An 18604-nucleotide genomic window follows, 5' to 3' on the forward strand; every position below is an offset into this window, starting at 1 on the left:
AGATCTGCAGGGACATTTTTCACTTTTCTGAAGCTTAGACCTTGCAAATACTCTATAAATCAGATGGTCAGCCTTGGTCCTCAGTTCATGACCTTCAAAACTAAAGCTATTCTTACCAGAACTAGTTATACAGAGAACTTGACCGCTGCTGTGTCCACACAGAAGCAGCATACAGCTCATAATCTGAAAAGAAGCCTTAGCCAGTTCTAAGATGGTGAAATAAAAATAACATGCAGAAGGGGATGGCGATAAGCTCATTAGCTCTGTCCTTGGGGGAGCTCACACAGGCTTTGGAAGTTACCTTGAAGATAGACAATACACATTTGTTGCTTTAGACCAGGGTGAGGGAGTTTTAGCAAGAGCAAGTCACAACAGTCTGTGAGTATTTTCTAGGCCTGATTCCCACGGGAAAACTCGGTTTGAAGATCTGGCTTCTGCCCACCACTTTACTTCTGTATATATATCATAGAGTACAAACAGGAATTAAACAAAGCATTTCTGGGTTGTTATAACTCAAACTCTTAAATTCAAGACCGAGGCCTCGCGCCAGCGGGGAAACCTCCTCCCGCCCTAGGCCCGACAGCGCGACCAGCTCCTTGCGCACTGGGGACTGCCCGTCCTGCCCCCGGCCGCTGGGCCCCTGGCTCTCGCAAGTGGTCGCCGGGAGGAGCGACCCAGTGCCTCGGCAATCCCGATTGTGCTGAGGAGATAGCCCCCTCCTCCCGGCCCCCGCCACCTGGGTGCCGATAAGGGGAAAGGGGAGGATGCGGGGACACGAGAAGGTGGCCCCAACTCTGTGAGCGCGCTTTTCCAATCAGCGAGCGAGGGTCCCAGCATTGCCAACTGGGAGAGCCCTGGGGACAGAATTCTCATCCCATCAACACCGGCACGGCCTCCGTGATGCTTTGTTTCAATCAAACAGTCAGATTCCTCCGCGCAAGCACCCGCGGACCCAGCTAGCGCGCGCATGGGCGCCGGCCGCTGGTCGGTTGGTCGGCCGGGCCCCCCTTTGATGCCTGTAAAACTTTTGCCTATTGGGTGGGGGTGCGGAGGGCGCCATTTCGTTGCATGGCTTACGCCGTCCTGCAGCGCAATCCCTCCGCCTGTAAGACCTTTGGAAGCTCAGAAACTAGTCATAGTTTTAAAAATCACAAACTAGACATAGAAACACACAGACACTGACACAGCTGTAACAAACAAAGACTGCACAGACACTGTTTCTCCTCTCACACAGGCGAACCGCGGTTCTCACGCATACTTCTCGCAGTGCAGCGCAGCGCGAAACCGAAACCAGATGCGACCTAGTCGCGGGAGCCTAGCTCCGATTCCCAAGAGTCCTCTCCTTGGGAATCCCCCGGGGGGACTGCCGGTAGCGTCCTACCTACCCCCTCGAGGCTCAAAAGGTCTAGACCACCGAAACCGAATGAGGATCCTCCCAGAACTTACCGGGCCCTGCCGCTCTTTGAGTTTCTGGACGAAACCTCCCTCCCAGGAAGTGGATCTCGCTGGGGCCTCCAAATGTTGTATTCGATGGGTGAGAAATCAGACGTCCAGAAACTTAGGCTCAAGATGTTATTTATTGGCCAAAAGTTTTACCTGCGCAGGGGCGGTCTTCCCCCAACTCTGTGACCGAAGTCACGTAGCTACTCAGAGCTACAAAATGGAAGCCGCACGTGGCTTACAGGCTACGGGGGTTTTTATAGGGCAGAGCAAGCAAACGCGGGCTTACAGAAGCAGATGTGGCGGTTAGCTATTAGCTAGGTTGCTAAGTTGAAAACGGCGAAGGTCCCTAATTGGTGGGTGTTGCTGCTGGCGGGCCTTTTCTGGTGGGCCCTGGTTAGTTACCTTATTTGGCTAGGAATTTTAACCCAACTGTTCCCGGACGTTTATTTATTACCCAGTCTCAGGAACTGCAGATGCCTAACGGCTGTTTGTATGTTTCTACTACTAATGGCTATTACACCTGCTGTGCAGCAAGGAGAATTTTGGCCACTTCTTTTGCTCTCCCTACTTCTGGATCATCCCTGTTTATGTACACCTTCTGTGCTATTTCCAGGAGCTTGCTTATATTCTCTCCCTCAAACGCCTCGAGCTTTTGTAATTTCTTTCTAGTGCCTGAGGCTGCTTGGGTTACAAAGGCTATGTGAATTAGTCTTCTATTTTCTGGCGCCTCTGGATCTAATGGGGTATATACCCTGTATGCCTCCATCAGCCATTCTAGGAAGGCTCCGGGTGATTCATCCCGCCCCTGAACAACCTCACTTACCTTACTGAAATTCGCGGGCTTTCTTGCTGCTGCCTTAAGACCCCTCAGTAGAGCCCGGCGATATTGGAGGAGCGCTTCCCTTCCGCCGCTTGAGTTTGGGTCCCAATTAGGAGGTTGGGAGGGTAGGACATCCTCTAATTCTCTCCTCCCTCCTACAGTCGCCCCCTCTTCCCCCATAATAGCCTTTGCTGCTTCTCTCATAATTCTATCTCTCTCCTCTGAGGTAAACAGGGTTTGCAGAACTTGCTGGCAGCCGTCCCAAGTGGGCTGGTGGGTTCTGAAAATGGTTTCTAAAAGGGAAATCAACCCCTGTGGCTTTTCTGAGAAAGGGGGGTTCTGGTGCTTCCAATTGTATAAATCACTAGTGGAGAAGGGCACATAAAGCAGGCGTGGGGGAGCTCGTGGCGCATCTGGCGCGGTGGGAGCCTCTCGCAATGGTAAAATAGCCGCCCCTGTCTCAGGAGGTAAAATGGTGGCGGCTGCATCCGCCCTCCCTGGGAGGTCCGTGCCTCCACCGTACTGAGTGCCGCCCCGAGTATGGGGAGGGCTTTGAATTCTTTTTCTCTCCTCAGAAGAGTCTGGCTGATGTTGGGTTGGATATGGGGGCGGTATGAGGGCTGGGTCCAAAAAATCCTGTTTGTTCAGGCAGGACCGGATATAGCCTGGTTGCAGCGAGAGACCCCCCAGCATCAGGTTCCTTTTTCACCCCTTTGTTCCCTTTCTGCCCTGTAGTTACACAGATAGCTCTCTGCCCTCTTTTGTTGGTCTGCAAGCACTTTTGAATATACCCAGGGCGCTCGGTAGCTATGTCCACCCAGACATCAATGTAAATGAATTGGTCTGGGTGGGGCCCCCAGTACACAGTGGCATGGACAGCAAACAAGAGGGGAAGATCAAAGGTTCCCTCGGTGGGCCAGCCCACATCGAAGGTGGGCCACTCAATTTGTCTGAGGGTCCGGAGGAACTCCGGGTCCGGTGGGGGTCCCCCATATCCGCTGGCGCGTCTCTGAAAATCAGAAAAATTGTTTAAGAGGCAGTCAAGGGGTGACCCGGGCACGGAACTACTCTGGCCCATTCTGATGCACTGGACGACCTTGGGGATTTCAGAAACAAGGATGGTTACAATTAAGGTTAGCAGGTAACACATGAACAGACACAGTCTCTCCTCTCACACAGGCGAACCTAATTTCCTCTCATACAGGGGAACCGCGGTTCTCACGCATCCAAACCAAAAGTGACCTAGTCACTACTCCCTGAGGGCGTCCCCTCCTTAGGGAGCCCCTGGGTGGACTGCCTTCAACGTCTCTCCTACCACCTCAGGGTCAAACAGTCTAGACTTCCAAACCAAATGCAAAAGAGGATCCTCGTTACTTACATTTGCTCAAGCAGCTCATCCAGTCTCCGAACTTAGATCTTAATATCTCGCTGGGGCCGCCAAATGTTACATCCCGTCCTTGCGAGCAAGAAGGGTCGGAGACTGCTGGGTAGTCAGAGGTGTTTTATTGGCCAAAGTTTCAAAGTTTTACCTGCGCAGGGGCGAACTCTCGGGGTGCCTCTGGAGACACACGAGTGCCAGAATGGCTGCAAATGAGAGTCGCGCCAAGCACTCACAGGTTAGGGCTCTTATAGGGGCAGGCAAGCAAGCGGGTTCACAGAAGCAAGGGTGGCAGTTAGCAATTGGCTCAGGGCTATGTCAGGGCTCGTGGTCTTTCTAATGAGTGCACCGTGGAGCTCGTTAGCAGCTGGAGCTCTTACTGATGATTGGATCGTAGAGCTCAGGCCATGTCTTGAGGTAAAAATTTTCCCCTAAGGGGTGTCCGAGAGATTACTTCAAGACCTTGGCTAAACTCCCTGAAACATCTGCCCACGGCCAGGTGTGGTTTTCTGCCTAAGTCTAAAAATAAACATCTAGTTTAAGCAAACATCTCGGCTCTTCTCCTCACCCCCTAACAGTGAGGACATTGCTTTGAGATGGTAAGGTCCCTGGGATATGTGCAGGGTCCTAGGTGGCCGTGGCCCCCTGGCCCATTGCTGACCACAGTATATGGGGAGGAGAGTTAGATCACCAGCTCCCTCCCCTACCGGAGCAGGGAGGGCATCCCAGCACCAGGAGGGATCTGAATGCTGGAAGTCACTGGGGAAAATAGAGATGAAGTGGGAGACACACAGAAGCAGCATACATCCACTGGGACTGTGGACACCAGCATCAGAGAAACTGTGGTGCCAAGCAGCATCTGTAGAAGGGAGGAGTTGGCCATGTTGGACCCTGACTAAGATAGTCTCTGGACTGGGTGGAAAGTTGGGATTTGTGCAAAGCCGTGTGCTTGTTAAGAATGGTGGGCAGCTGCTTTGTAAGAAACTCTTGAGCAGTGATTGGCTCGCCCCAAGGGTGATTTGAGCTTCATGCACCCATAGGCCCAGTGCCTGAGTGGAATGGCATGCCTGAGCTCTTCTCATGCTGCACACCCAGAGGCCAAGTGGCTGATTTGAGCCTGGCAGCTCATGGAAAACCTGGGTTGGAGGTTGGACAACTGTGAATATTGCAGACCAGACCTGGTCCCTAGCCCCTTAAAGCCATAGAGAGGGAGAAAAGCCTACCCCACCCCTCTTCCGGTAGCACCTAGGAAGACAAGCAGAACTCAATGAACAGGTTTAAAGTCAGTAGGAGGCTTTTTTTTTTTCATTCCTCTCCCTTTTTATTCTTCCCCCAAGTGAGACAATAAGACTTGGAGTTATGAAGGGTCCAGAGACAGATCCAAATGGTGAGCACAGACTAACCCCCCAAATTTTGAAATTGAAATGAATGTCACTTTGCTGTCCCATAGAGCTGGCATTTTTATCGTTTAGGTGTATTACTATTATTTTTTATTATTTTTACCACTTTTATTTTATTAGTATTTTTTTATTTCTCTTCTTTATGTTTAATTTCCCTCATTGATTTCTCTGTTTAACTGCATTGTTTGACAGGTTTTCCTTTTCTCTCTGTATAGTTTTTTAATTTTTCTTCTTTCACTTCACTTGTGTAACAATAACACACTACACTTTTTTTTAATTAAATTATTTTTCAAGTACGGTTTTCTGTCTATTACTCCCATCCCAGCACACCTCTCCCCTGCTCCCCACCTCCCTCCCATTTCCACCCCCCTTTAGTTACTTGTCCCTGTGTCCTTTATACATGTTCCTCTAAATCCCTCCCCTATTTCCCCTTAAATTCTCTCCCCTCTCCCTCTGGTCACTGTCCCCCTGTTCTCTATTTCAGTGTCTTTGTTTTTATTTTGCTTGCTTGTCTGTTTTCTTGTTTAGGTTCCTGTTAAAGGTGAGATCATATGGTATTTCTCTTTCAACACTTGGCTTATTTCACTCAGCATAATGCTTTCCAGTTCCATCATGCTGTTGCAAAGGCGAGGAGCTCCTTCTTTCTCTCTACTGCATAGAATTCCATTGTGTATATGTACCACAATTTTTTGATCCATTCATTTACTGACAGACACCTAGGTTGCTTCCAACTCTTGGCTATTGTAAATTGTGCTGCTATGAACATTGGGGTGCATACATTCTTTGAGATTGGTGTTTTAGGGTTCTTAGGATATAATCCTAGCAGTGGAATTGCTGGGTCAAAAGGCAGGTCCATTTTTATTTTTCTGAGAAAATTCCATACTGTTTTCCATAATGGTTGTACCAGTCTGCAATCCCACCAACAGTGAACTAAGGTACCCTTTTCCCCAAACCCTCTCCAACATTTGTTGTTTGTTGCTTTGTCTATGATAGCCATCCTGACTGGTGTAAAGTGGTATCTCACTGTGGTTTTAATTTGCATCTCTCTGATGGCTGGTGATATTGAGCATCTCTTCATGTGTCTCTGGATCTTCTGTATGTCCTCCTTGGAAAAGTGTCTGTTCAAGTCCTTTTCCCACTTTTTAATTGGGTTAGTTGTCTTCTTAGAGTGCAGTCGTGTAACTTCTTTGTATATTTTGGAGATAAACCTTTGTCTGAGGTATCATTGGCAAATATACTTTCCCATACAGTTGGCTGTCTTTTTGTTTTAATACTGTTTTCTTTAGACACACAGAAGCTTTTAATTTTGATAAGATCCCATTTGTTTATTCTTTCCTTTATATTCCTTGCTCTAGGGGACATATCAGTAAAAATGGTGCTGCGTGAAATGTCTGAAATTTTCCTGCCAATATTCTCCTCTAGGACTTTAATGGTTTCATGGCTTATATTTAAGTCTTTTATCCACCTTGAATTTATTTTGGTGTATGGTGTAAGTTGGTGCTCAAGTTTCATTTTTTTGCACATAACTGTCCAGTTCTCCCAACACCATTTGTTGAAGAGGCTATCTTTACTCCATTTTATGTTGCTGCCCCCTTTGTCGAATATCAATTGACTGTAGAGAGTTGGGTGTATTTCTGGGCTCTCTGTTCTGTTCCATTGGTCTATGTGCCTGTTTTTATGCCAGTACCAGGCTGTATTGATTACAGTGGCCTTGTAATACAGTTTGGTATCAGGTATTGTGATCCCTCCTACTTTGTTCTTCTTTCTCAAAAGTGCAGCTGCTATTTGGGGTCGTTTATGGTTCCATATAAATTTTTGAAGTGTTTGTTCTATGTCTTGAAATATGTCATTGGTAGTCTAATAGGTATTGCATTGAATCTGTATATTGCTTTGGGTAGTATGGACATTTTGATGATGTTAATTCTTCCAATCCATGAACACAGTATATGTTTCCATTTGTTTGTGTCTTCCTTGATATCTTTCTTCAGTGTTGTATAGTTTTCTGAGTAAAGGTATTTTACCTCCTTGGTTAGGTTTATTCCCAGATATTTTATTTTTGTCTTTGCCATATCGAATGGGATTTTTTCCTAGATTTCTGCTTCTGCTAATTCATTGTTGGTATACAAAAATACCTTTGATTTCTGGATATTGACTTTGTAACCCGCTGTTTTGCCATATTCATTAATGAGTTTGAGCAGTTTTTTGTAGAGTCTATAGGATTTTCCATGTACACTATCATGTCATCTACAAACAGTGATAGTTTTGTTTCCTTCTTTCCTATTTGGATGCCTTTTATTTCCTTTTCTTGTGTGGTCACTGTGGCTAAAACTTTCAATACTATATTGAATAGAAGTGGTGAAAGTGGACAACCTTGTCTTGTTTCTGATCTTAGTGGAAAAGCTTTAAGTTTTTGCCCATTGAGTATGATGTTGGCTGTAGGTCTCTCATATATGGCCTTTATTATATTGAGGAATGCTCCCTCTATTCCCACTTCATTTTTTATCATAAATGGGTGTCGTACCTTATCAAAAGCTTTTTCTGCGTCTATTGATATGATCATGTGATTTTTGTCTTTGCTTTTGTTTATGTGAAATATTACATTTACCAATTTCCTAATGTTGAACCATCCTTGCATCCCTGGGATGAATCCCACTTGGTCATGGTGTATGATCTTTTTGATACATTGTTGGATGCGATTTGCCAATATTCTGTTGAGGATTTTAGCATCTATGTTCATCAGCGATATTGGCCTGAAGTTTTCTTTCTTTGTTGTGTCTCTATCTGGTTTTGGAATTAGGATGATGCTGGCTTCATAAAAAGAATTTGGGAGTTTTCCATCCTTCTGGATGTGTTTGGAATAGTCTGTGGAGAATAGGGGTTAGGTCTTCCTTAAATGCTTTGTAGAATTCTCCTGTGAAACCATTAGGTCCAGGGCTTTTGTGCTTTGGGAGATTTTCGATTACTGCTTCAATTTCTTTTTGCTGTTATTGGTGTATTCAGATTTTCTGCTTCTTTTTCATTGTGTTTTGGAAGATTGTATTTTTCTACAAATGTGTCCATTTCCCCTAGGTTTTCAAATATTCTTGGCATACAGTTCTTCATAGTAATTTCTTACAATCTCTTCTATTTCTGTGGTATCAGTTGTACATCTCTCTTCTTTCATTTCTGATTGTGTTTATTTGAGTCCTCTCTCTTCTTTTCTTGATGAGCCTATTTAAAGGCTTGTCTATTTTGTTTATGTTTTCAAACAACCAACTCCTGGATTCATTGATCCATAGAATTGTGCTTTTAGTCTCTATGTCATCTAGTTCTGCTCTAATCTTGGTTATTTCCTTCCTTCTGCTTGCTCTGATCTGTCTTTGTTGTTGTTTCTCAAGTTCTTGCAGGTGTAGTGTTAGGATGTTTGTTTGATCTGTTTCTATCTTCTTTAGGTAGGCCTGTATTGCTATAAACTTTCCTCTCAGGACTGCCTTCACTGTGTCCCAAGTTTTGGGATGTTGTGAGTTTGTTTTCATTTGTTTCCAGAAACTTTTTGATTTCTTCCCTAATTTCATTTTGACCCATTCGTTGTTTAATAGCATACCATTCAGTCTCCACGATTTTGGGTGCTTTGGGTTTTTTTTCTTTGGGGTTGGTTTCCAATTTCAGTCTTTTGTGGTCAGAGAAGATGCTTGGTATGATTTCAATTTTCTTGAATTTGTTGAGGCTTGTTTTGTGTCCTATCATGTGGTCTATCTTTGAAAATGTTCCATGTGCATTTGAAAAGAATGTGTAATTAGCTTCTTTGGGATGAAGGGCTCTGTATATATCAGTTAAGTCCATTTCATCTAGGATGTTGTTTAATGCCACAATATCTTTGTTGATATTTTGTTTCGAAGATCTGTCCATTTTTGACAGTGGGGTGTTAAAATCCCCTACTATAATTGTGTTGCTGTTAATATCTTTCTTCAAGTCTAAGATTTTCTTGATATATTTTGGTGCTCCTATGTTTGGTGCATATATACCTATGATGTTAATGTCTTCTCGTTGGATTCTTCCCTTGAGTATTATGAAGTGACCTTCTGGGTCTCCCTTTATGGCCCTTTCTTTGAAGTCTATTTTGTCCAATATGAGAATTGCTATCCCAGCTTTTTTTTCTTGTCCATTTGCTTGGAAAACTTGTTTCCAACCTTTCACTTTTAGTGATGGTCTTTTGTCCTGAGGTGGGTCTCTTGTAGGCAGCATATGTGTGGGTCATACTTTCTTATCCATTCGGCTATTCTGTGTCTTTTGATTGGAGCATTTAATCCATTTATGTTTAAGGTTGTTATTGATAGGTACTTATTCATTGCCATTTTTGTACCTGTATTCCTCTCTGTCTCCCTCTTTTCCTTCCTTCCCTTAAAGCAGTCCTTTTAGTATTTCTTGTAGAGCTGGTTTGGTGGAGGTGTACTCTTTTAGACTTCTTTTGTCTTGGAAGCTCTTTATTTGGCCTCCTATCTTGATTGAGAGCCTTGCTGGGTAAAGTAGCCTTGGTTGTAGGCCTCTGGTTCTCATTACTTGGAATATTTCTTGCCATTCTCTTCTTGCTTGGAGTGTTCCATTGAGAAATCAGTAGCTAACCTTATTGTGGCTCTCTTGTATGTTATGTCCTGTTTCTCTCATGCTGCCTTTAAGATTCTCTCTTTGTCTTGGAATTTTGCCATTTTAATGATGATGTGTCTTGAAGTGGGACTCTTTGGGTTCCTCTGAATTGGGACTCTCTGTGATTCCTGGATTTGTGTGACTTTTTCTCTCATCAGTTAGGGAAATTTTCTCTCATTACTGTTTCAAATGGGTTTTCTATTCCTTGTTCTTCTTCTTCTCCTTCTGGTATCCCTATTATTTGGATATTATTACGTTTCATATTGTCTTGTATTTCTCTTATTCCCTCTTCATTCTTTCTGAGTTTCTTTTCATTTTCCTGCTCTTTCTGTGAGATGCTTTCTACTTTGTCCTCTAGCTCACTAATCCAATCCTCCGAGTCATATGTTCTACTTTTCAAACTTTCTACTATGTTCTTCAATTCAGAAATTGTATTCTTCATTTCCTCTTGTCCCTTGCTGATAGTTTCTATTTCCTTTTTCATGTTGATGTAGTTTGCAGTGAGATCATTGTAGCTCCCCTGTATTTTCTGTAGCTCATTGTGAGCTCTTTGAACTTCATAATAACCAGTGCTTTGAATTTAATATCTGATAGTTGATTAGCCTCTATTTCATTTAACATTCTTTTTGAAGTTTCTGCTTTTTCTTTCATTTGGGGATTGTTTCTTTGTTTCCCCATTGTTTGAGACTCTTCTTGTTAGTCTCAGCTTCTAAAATTGATGTATTCTGACTCCCTGGGGTTATGGTGTTAACTTCTGTGGTATAATACCTGTGAATTTCAGTGGTGCAGACTACTTCAGGTATCTTGATGTTCTCCGTCTCCACCTACTCCTGTGCTGTTCCTAGCGCTGGTCCACGCGCTGGTCACCTACCACTGCTGAGTGTCCCAGCTTCCGTAGCTGACTCCCTGGCACCCAGGCCCTTTGCCATCTATCACTTATGAACTTTAAATGGGCAATGGCATCTCTGCTAACTCCAGTGTGAGATCTGAAATCTTTAGTATAGCACCCAGGACTCATCAGGACCTGTCATTTTCTACAACTCCCCCATCTGTTTAATACACACCAGACTTCCCTCTAGATCTGGACATGTCTGTGTCATTTCCTTTCTTTTAATGACCTCTTCATTTGTCTGCCTGGTAAAACCTTTTTCTTTCTAAGGGTTTTATATCAGAAATTGGCATCTTGGTGACACATTCAGTATTGTCTTGCAAGCACTGGAGAATTCTGTTTTCAAAACATATGGTGGAACAAATACTGATCTCTTTATCTAAGAAACAATGATAGGGCATCCGTTATAATTCCAGCCATTGTGCTTGGGTGTTTGAGATAAGTAGATGAAGAGGCAAAGATTCTGCCTTCATAACACTTTCAGACTAGTGGGAAATATGTCAGGGAATGATTGTCATAGAGTGTAGTGAGGTGCTACATGCAGGTTACACACAGAGCTTAACAATGGGGGCCTGTGAAAGGGCAAGCAGAGTGCACCTCATAATGAAAAGTTTTGACTAGGACTTGAAGCATGTGTATGAGTTAGCCAGACCAATGAGAGAATTTTTTAATGGAAATAAATGAATGAAGTATTTCAGGCATGAAGAAGCTCACACGGAAGCAGGGAGGGTTGGAGGCAGTGAGCCATTAATGGGTTATGTGCTGCATAGTAGACGGATAGAAAGCTCCAATGCAGGCTGGGATCAGCAAATATTTCATATTTCATTGAAGGTTCTCAAATGAAAGCAATATCTATCAAAAATAAAGATACAAAAGCAAACCACAGCTTATAGGAGAAGCAAAAAGAGATCAAAATCGGGGTTTTTTAAGTATATTTTATTAATTATGTTATTATAGTTGACCAATTTTTTTATTCCCTTAATCTCCATCTGCTCAGCACACTCCATCCCACCAGCATCCCCCTCCACTTAGTTCATGTCCATGGGTCATATATATAAGTTATTTGGCTTCTCTATTTCTTATTCTATGCTTAACCTCCCTTTGTCTATTTTGTGTGTGCCATTTATGCTTCTTTTATTCCCTGCACCTTTCTGTTCATTCTTCCCCTCCCCCTCCCTGATGATAACCCTCCATGTGATCTCCATTTCTGTGATTCTGTTCTTGCTGTAGTTGTTTGCTTAGTTTGTTTCTGTTTTTTTTGTTGTTGTTTTTTAGTTCAGTTGTTGATTTTGTTGTCATTTTACTGTTCATAGTTTTGACCTTCTTTTTCTCAGATAAGTCCCTTTAACATTTCATATAATAAGGGCTTGGCAATGATGAACTTCTTTAACTTGCCCTTATTCGGGAAGCACTTTATCTGCCCTTCCATTCTAAATGAAAGCTTTGCTGAATAGAGCAATCTTGGATGTAGGTCCTTGCCTTTCATGACTTCAAATACTTCTTTCCAGCCCCTTCTTTCCTGCAAGGTTTCCTTTGAGAAATCATCTGATAGTCTTATGGAAACTCCTTTGTAGATAACTCTCTCCTTTTGTCTTGCTGCTTTTAAGATTCTCTCCTTATCTTTAATCTTGGCTAACATAATTATGATGGGTCTTGATATGTTCCTCCTCCTTGAGTCCAACTTTTTTGGGACTCTGGTGAGCTTCCTGGACTTCCTGGAAGTCTACTTCTTTTGCTGGATTGGGGAAGCTCTTCTTCATTATTTTTTCAAGTAAGTTTTCAATTTCTTGCTCTTCCTCTTCTCTTTCTGTCATCCCTATGATTCAGATGTTGAAATGTTTAAAGATGTCTCAAAGGTTCTTAAGCCTCTCCTCATTTTTTGAATTCTTGTTTATTCATTCTGTGCTGGTTGAATGTTTATGTCTTCCTTCTGTTCCAAATAATTGATTTGAGTCCTGGTTTCCTTCCCTTCACCTGTTGGTTCACTATTTTTCTTTATTTCACTTCCCATAACCTTCATATGTTCCTCTATTTTGCAACCACTCAAACAAATTCTATGAGCATCCTGATTACCAGTGTTTTGAACTCTACATCTAATAAGTTGGTTATCTCCTCATTGCTTAGTTTCTTTTCTGGAGTTTTTTAGAAATAATTTTTGTTCTCATTTTTTTATTGTGGTTCAAGTACAGCTGTCTCTATTTTCTCCCACCTCTTTCCCCCACACCTCCCACTCCAATCCTATCCCCCTTTGGAGTTTTGATCTGTTTTTTTTTTTTTTATTTGAGCCATGTTTCTTTGTATCAGTGTGCCTGTTACATTGTAAGGGGTGGAGCTTTAGGTTGTCACTAAGGTGGGGCTTTGTGTTGCTGTATGTAAGGGAGGGGTCAGAGAGGGAAAACTGCTGCTGGCTCAGCTCTCAGCTTTCTGTCACTTCCACTGCTACCCAAAAGCAAATTGGGCCCTTCTGGTGCTGATTCCCAAGTGGGTGGGCTTGTGTACATTCTAGGACCCTGGGGGTCTCTCCAACACACTCTCCTGTGAGGCTAGGAGTTTATCCTGCTGCCCCAATTCCCAAAAGGTATTACAGTCAGAGGTTTTGAGACTACTTCCCCATACTGGAGCCCTTGGTTGTGTGGTCTCCCCAGTTTCTCTCAGTTTATCTGCACTCAAATGTGGAACTGTCTCATCCACCGGCTGCCACATTTTTCCAGTTTTTGATACTCAGAGACCCTGTGGATGTCAGTCAAATTGAGACTGAGAGGCTAAGTCAATGCAGTGTGTAGGTATTCATGCAGGTGGGGCACAAGAAGTAAAGGTAATGACTTTAAAGTACAAGGTAGTCAGTTGAAGTGTAGCTGAGAATAGGAACAAATGTCAAGGTTTCAGAGAGTGAGAAGTCCAGGTGCCAACATAAACAAGTCTGAGTTTATTCTAGCAAACAGCACTTGCTGTATTCTGGATGCTTTAAAGGGCTGAAGCCTTTAAAGGCAAAGTATGTAGAGGGTATGAGAAAGCTGCCCTAAAAGGTCCAGTTCTGAGACTCTGAAGGGACTGCCCTGAGGGGCCAGTGAGGCTTCACCCATGATTCAAATATGTGCCCTGAGCCTGTGGGAGATAATGGACCTGTGTGGGCTTGTTCCTCACTTCAGAGTAATGTGGCCGGTTACAACAGGTATTCCTTCTGATTATTTTACCACTGATAGGGAGAGGTAGCCATCCCTTGACTTTCAGAGCAGGGAACTCATTGTTGGCTGAAGTGGAAGGCAGTGTAAACTGAGTGACTGTGCATCCATGCATTTTTATATTTGTGATTCCAAGAGAACTCTTACATGCAGATGAAGGACCACGATCAATCTAGAACTAGCCTCTCTGGGGAAAGACAGGCAACATGAAGATGAAGAGGATGTTACAGTTCTCCATCCAGGTCCTTTCACCCTGACACTCACCACTGCATAGAGTACCTGTCAGTTTACTTATTTTTATGTCCTATTTGAAAATAAGCTCCTTGAAGATAACAGACACATCTTCCTCAACTAGCACAGTGCCTGGCACAGTTGGCATTCAGTAAATACTGGCCCAGGCCCTGACCAGTGTGGCTCAGTTGGTTGGGCATCATTCTTCAGTGAAAGATCACTGCTTTGATTCTAATTCCCTGTAAAGGCACATGCCTGGGTTGAAGATTCAGTCCCCAGACAGAGTGGGTATGATAGGCAACTAACTGATGTTTCTCTTTCACACCGATGTTTCTTTCCCTTTCATTCTCCCTCCTCCTTCTCTAAAAATAAGTAAATAAAATCTTTAATATCTTTAATATTAAAATAAATAAAACAAAACAAATACTGGCCTCATTAAAGAATAAATAAGCAACCCTAGGAAGGAGAAAATTGGTGATGACATTCCCACAAACACCTATGGGTTGGACTGGAGCACCAGAAGGTACTGTGTTTTCTCAAGTTCGTCCTTAATCTTTTTACAAACATTACTAACATGTACATTAGGAAGAATGCTTATTTTGGAAACATGAAAATAATTAAAAATTTAGGCTATGTGATTATATGTGCTTGACAATTTACTAGAATTTTCTAAGACTTCATTTTTCCAACTAAAATTCAAAATAACAGTCCCATTCTTACTAAGCTGCATTGAGAGGAATCTTGCATGAACTGTGTCCCAGCACAGGGTGAAGCAAATAGCAGACCTCCAGAAAATGACAGCTCTTGTGATTGTAGCACGGTGTTTCTTCCTGTGGGGGACTTTGAATGGACACAAGCCCCAGAAGCCTTAGTGAATGGTCTTCTTCATGAAGTAATTCTGTCACAGTACTGAATCGGAGAAGACCTTGGTACAACTGGATGCTTGTGTCCATGATTTTGTGGTTGGAATGTACAGATGTGCTTTGTAATTTGTGCTTGACAGCAACAGCAGCTTTTCTGAGTGTGAAATATGTCAGTATGGAGATATGAGTGTTTCTATCTGTCACTCGGTTGTTGCTGGAGTTTAGAGATGGTGAGCTATGAAATCCTCATAAAAGAAATTACTTATGGGGGTTGCATAAGTATTTTGACACCCAAGACAATGCAGAAAGAAGTAGAGAGGAAACAACATCACCTCATGACTGAGGTTGCTGATAGTTTAAAGTTCAATACCTTAAAAATTATCATAGTAACCACCATCAATCCCATTCAGTTAGTGAAAGAATCCATGGCCCAGCACTGCTTCTCACATATAAAATAACTCCACTTGGTTCAATTTAGTTGCTTCAAAAAAAAGGGAGTGACATCCAATTTCAGAATCCCTCTGGGTCAAATGGCCACATTTGACATTAGTTTCAACCAAAAATGACTGACCAGGATACAGGTAGGTATTGCCCCTGTGGGTTTAGCTAATCCAGAGTCTAAGGCCCTGGAGGTCATGTTGAGGAACCAGAGACAGTAAAGGGATTTTTCCCTGAACAGTCTATTGTTATGATGAATTAAAGTTATATCATTTACTATGTGATGATAACTCTAAAATGGGAAACTGCAGCCCAGACCGCTCTCCCAAGGTCCAGAACCTATACCCAACCACCTAGTGAACATGTCCACTTGAACATCTCTCAGATTTCTAAAGCAATATTTTTCAAATTAAACCATGGAAACAGCACGGATTTTGCAGCATTCTGTTTGATTCTTTATTCTTTCTCACCCCCACACCTAAAGAGTCATTATGTCGGATTGACTTGCTATACTTAATGCCTGCTATATACAGGACTAGGCTGTGCCCCTCTACATGTACAGGAGTATTCTATTTCTGTGGCAACAAATTTCTATTGAAGGTTTAATGTAGCACAGATTTATTTTTATAGTTCTAAAGGTTAGAAATCCAACACAAGCCTTACTAAAGTAAAATCAAAGTGTCAGCATGGTTGTGGCACTTTCTGAAAGCCCTCGGGAAGAATCTCATTACTGGCCTTTTTCAGCTTCTTAAAGCTACTCATATTCCTCTGCTCCATATTCAAAGCTACCAGTATAACATCATTCTGATCCATCTTCATCTTCTTGTCTCTTTCTGACAACAGCCAGGAAAAGTTCTTCACTTATAGGACTTGGTTAATTAGATTGGAGTCACTTGGATCAAGAATAATCTCCTCAAAGAGGATCCAAGATGGTGGCAGAGTAAGTGGAAGTTATGTTTACCTCTTCCCAGGACCAAATTGGAATCACAACTGAAATATACATCAATCAGCTTAAGATTTACTAGCTGAAAGACTAGCTGAATAGAAGTCTTATAACCAAGGACTTACAGAAGATACAAGACAGATAGGAAGGAGGGAGATGCAGAAAAAGATGGACCACAACCACATGCAGCAGCTGAAAATCTGGAAGGGTAACTCAGCTACAAAGGTCCACCATGAAGAGCATGGGGTCTCAAGCTCATGCCCAGTGATCCAGCCCAGAGTCGGGAAGAGGACCCACATAACACCTAGCTATGAAAATCAGCAGGGAGTCTGTCTGCCAGGGAGAGATGGAAGTCTGCTGAGAACCCAGCAGCCCTACTAAAGAACCAGTGTACAAAATCTTGTTTGTAGTCACTCACCCTGGTCTCCAGGCACAAGCAGGCCAGAGTCATGCAAAGGGGGACCAGGTTATGTGTCTCTGGAAAGAGAGCTAAAGGGCCAGTTGCCAGTACCCCAGTGTTGAGTCCCTCTCTCATACCTCCCATCTTTCTTGGGCTAGGCACTCCCATCCATATGGTATCAGCAGGAGGGAAGCAATAACCTCATAATCCCAACACCCTGCTCCTTGCCCTGCCAAGCTCATACCTGCAGAGGAGTCAGCTATGTGGGCCTGTAGTTTAGAAGTCCAGGTATAATCAGGGAGTATCAGAGACTAAATTGTATGACACTGGGCTGAGGGTCTTCCCCACTTCCTACAAGACGCACTGAAACATGTACTCTGCAGAGACACACTAGTCTGTCCCTCAACTCCCAGGAGCCCCACCAAGGTTCTCAGGGAAGTCTGAGCGGGATCCAAGAAAGGCTAAGCTGAATGCCTCTAGGCCAGGGACCATTTCTTCCTCAACTGCCCAACCAGTGCTATTGTTCCTGCATAAAGCCCTCCCTTCACATGGCCAAATTTTGTCTATTTGGGCCTGATAAACTCTGCTGGCCTCATGCTGATGATTCCCTGAGGCTCTGTTCTACCAAAGTTCCGTGGGTACCCAGCAAGTGGCAACTCTCCTTTGTGTGCCCTGGGACTTTTGCTGAGTTGCCTCAGACCCAAAACTAGCACAAAATTGAAATTTGTATCAATATAAAAATCACCATTCATCCTGGTGACTCACTGGTGTCTCATGAGGTCCTACCTCATGCGACTCAGACACTGCCAAAGGTCTTCCAGGGACCTACCATAACAAGCAGCCAGTAGGCAATGGCAATCAAGGGCAGGTCTTGGGTGTCTTGCATTTTCCAGACCTGTTCCCAGGCTCTGTGTTAGTGGAAGCCAGCCTTGGTGCACATCTTGGCCCTCCCTATAAACACCCGGGCCCTTCAGGAACCTGCATTTATTTGAAGCTCCAAAGAAGTTGCCCAGGAGGAGTCACAGACAGCATAGAAAACTGGTTTGCAACAGAATCCTCCCTAATGGCCCCAGAAACAATACACCCTGTAGTGGGCTTCAGATAACATCAGGACAGGACTCAATTAACTTCATGAGTAGAACATCCAAATGAAGGTATTGGCAGGCACAAGATCGTGCTGGGGTGAAATCAGCTTTGTATGATAAGCACCCAGACCACAGCTTATGTGATTGGGCTTTATCCTCAAAGCAGCCACTCAAAGGTTCAAACCCTACATGCAAATGGGCAAAGAGCAAGCAAGACTTAATTACAAAAGGAGGGCTCACACACTCACAGAAAGGACATTCCTAGAGCAACTTGTTTGAGTGATCAGGGAGAATGCACTACTGAGCCCCACAGGACACCTACTACACAAAGCTACCATAACAAGATTGCGAGACATAAGAGATCAAACTAACACAGAGAAAAAAAAATACAGAGAGGCAGCCAAAATGGGCAAACAAACTATCATGACCCAAATGAAAGAACAGCAGAGAAATACTGAGATAAAGATATAAATAAAATGGAGGCAAGCAATCTACCCAATAAAATTTTCAAAACAATGGCTATAAGGATGCTCGAGGACTTAGAAGAAGAATGGAAGAACTCAATGAGTACTGAACAAGGAAATACAAAGTACGGAAAGGGGAATGGAAACTATTAAGAAAGTCACAAATAAGGAATAAAATATCTGAAATGAAGACTACAACAGAGCCAAAAAGACCCTGAATAGCCTCAGAAATCTTAAGAAAGAAAAATGTTGAAAGAATCACAATACTTGATATCAAAGTATTATATCAATATAAGCCTATTATAATCAAAATAGCCTGGCACTGACAAAAGAACAGGCATATAAATAATTGGAACATAACAGAGAGCCCAGAAATCAACTCATGCCTATATGGTCAATCATATCAGACAAAGGAGGAAAGAACATAAGATAGAGTAAATCTTAG

The sequence above is a fragment of the Artibeus jamaicensis genome, unplaced genomic scaffold (genome assembly GCF_021234435.1).
Source record: "Artibeus jamaicensis isolate MK-2021 breed Jamaican fruit bat unplaced genomic scaffold, CSHL_Jam_final scaffold_660, whole genome shotgun sequence".
NCBI lineage: Eukaryota > Metazoa > Chordata > Mammalia > Chiroptera > Phyllostomidae > Artibeus > Artibeus jamaicensis.